Source organism: Lampetra fluviatilis, chromosome 4 (genome assembly GCF_964198595.1).
Source record: "Lampetra fluviatilis chromosome 4, kcLamFluv1.1, whole genome shotgun sequence".
Lineage (NCBI taxonomy): Eukaryota > Metazoa > Chordata > Hyperoartia > Petromyzontiformes > Petromyzontidae > Lampetra > Lampetra fluviatilis.
The window spans coordinates 16,447,250-16,449,749 of record NC_136278.1 but is presented as its reverse complement, the minus strand read 5'-3'; positions in this window follow the sequence as shown (position 1 = coordinate 16,449,749).

The window sequence follows — 2,500 nt, the reverse complement described above, 5'->3', positions numbered from 1 at the left end:
TAGACCCCATCAAACGGGAGAAATTGGCCCGGATTGCTCTCATGTGCGTTACGGGGCATCGTTTCTCTCGCGCCGAATTCTCTCGAGCTGGGAAATCGCTCATTTTTGCGTCGCCAAATATCGTACGAACGCCGTGAAACTTCCACAGGCTTTTTCAGCAGATTTGCACCTGCACTCAAAAAAGTCAAAATTTTTACACATAGACCCCATCAAACGGGAGAAATTGGCCCGGATTGCTCTCATGTGCGTTACGGGGCATCGTTTCTCTCGCGCCGAATTCCATCGAGCTGGGAAATCGCTCATTTTTGCGTCGCCAAATATCGTACGAACGCCGTGAAACTTCCACAGGCTTTTTCAGCAGATTTGCACCTGCACTCAAAAAAGTCAAAATTTTTACACATAGACCCCATCAAACGGGAGAAATTGGCCCGGATTGCTCTCATGTGCGTTACGGGGCATCGTTTCTCTCGCGCCGAATTCTCTCGAGCTGGGAAATCGCTCATTTTTGCGTCGCCAAATATCGTACGAACGCCGTGAAACTTCCACAGGCTTTTCCAGCAGATTGGCACGTGCACTCAAAAAAGTCAAAATTTGTACACATAGACCCCATCAAACGGGAGAAATTGGCCGGGATTGCTCTCATGTGCGTTACGGGGCATCGTTTCTCTCGCTCCGAATTCCATCGAGCTGGGAAATCGCTCATTTTTGCGTCGCCAAATATCGTACGAACGCCGTGAAACTTCCACAGGCTTTTCCAGCAGATTTGCACCTGCACTCAAAAAAGTCAAAATTTTTACACATAGACCCCATCAAACGGGAGAAATTGGCCCGGATTGCTCTCATGTGCGTTACGGGGCATCGTTTCTCTCGCGCCGAATTCTCTCGAGCTGGGAAATCGCTCATTTTTGCGTCGCCAAATATCGTACGAACGCCGTGAAACTTCCACAGGCTTTTTCAGCAGATTTGCACCTGCACTCAAAAAAGTCAAAATTTTTACACATAGACCCCATCAAACGGGAGAAATTGGCCCGGATTGCTCTCATGTGCGTTACGGGGCATCGTTTCTCTCGCGCCGAATTCCATCGAGCTGGGAAATCGCTCATTTTTGCGTCGCCAAATATCGTACGAACGCCGTGAAACTTCCACAGGCTTTTTCAGCAGATTTGCACGTGCACTCAAAAAAGTCAAAATTTTTACACATAGACCCCATCAAACGGGAGAAATTGGCCCGGATTGCTCTCATGTGCGTTACGGGGCATCGTTTCTCTCGCGCCGAATTCTCTCGAGCTGGGAAATCGCTCATTTTTGCGTCGCCAAATATCGTACGAACGCCGTGAAACTTCCACAGGCTTTTTCAGCAGATTTGCACGTGCACTCAAAAAAGTCAAAATTTGTACACATAGACCCCATCAAACGGGAGAAATTGGCCGGGATTGCTCTCATGTGCGTTACGGGGCATCGTTTCTCTCGCTCCGAATTCCATCGAGCTGGGAAATCGCTCATTTTTGCGTCGCCAAATATCGTACGAACGCCGTGAAACTTCCACAGGCTTTTTCAGCAGATTTGCACGTGCACTCAAAAAAGTCAAAATTTTTACACATAGACCCCATCAAACGGGAGAAATTGGCCGGGATTGCTCTCATGTGCGTTACGGGGCATCGTTTCTCTCGCGCCGAATTCCATCGAGCTGGGAAATCGCTCATTTTTGCGTCGCCAAATATCGTACGAACGCCGTGAAACTTCCACAGGCTTTTCCAGCAGATTTGCACGTGCACTCAAAAAAGTCAAAATTTTTACACATAGACCCCATCAAACGGGAGAAATTGGCCCGGATTGCTCTCATGTGCGTTACGGGGCATCGTTTCTCTCGCGCCGAATTCTCTCGAGCTGGGAAATCGCTCATTTTTGCGTCGCCAAATATCGTACGAACGCCGTGAAACTTCCACAGGCTTTTTCAGCAGATTTGCACCTGCACTCAAAAAAGTCAAAATTTTTACACATAGACCCCATCAAACGGGAGAAATTGGCCCGGATTGCTCTCATGTGCGTTACGGGGCATCGTTTCTCTCGCTCCGAATTCCATCGAGCTTGGAAATCGCTCATTTTTGCGTCGCCAAATATCGTACGAACGCCGTGAAACTTCCACAGGCTTTTCCAGCAGATTTGCACCTGCACTCAAAAAAGTCAAAATTTTTACACATAGACCCCATCAAACGGGAGAAATTGGCCCGGATTGCTCTCATGTGCGTTACGGGGCATCGTTTCTGTCGCGCCGAATTCCATCGAGCTGGGAAATCGCTCATTTTTGCGTCGCCAAATATCGTACGAACGCCGTGAAACTTCCACAGGCTTTTTCAGCAGATTTGCACCTGCACTCAAAAAAGTCAAAATTTTTACACATAGACCCCATCAAACGGGAGAAATTGGCCGGGATTGCTCTCATGTGCGTTACGGGGCATCGTTTCTCTCGCGCCGAATTCCATCGAGCTGGGAAATCGCT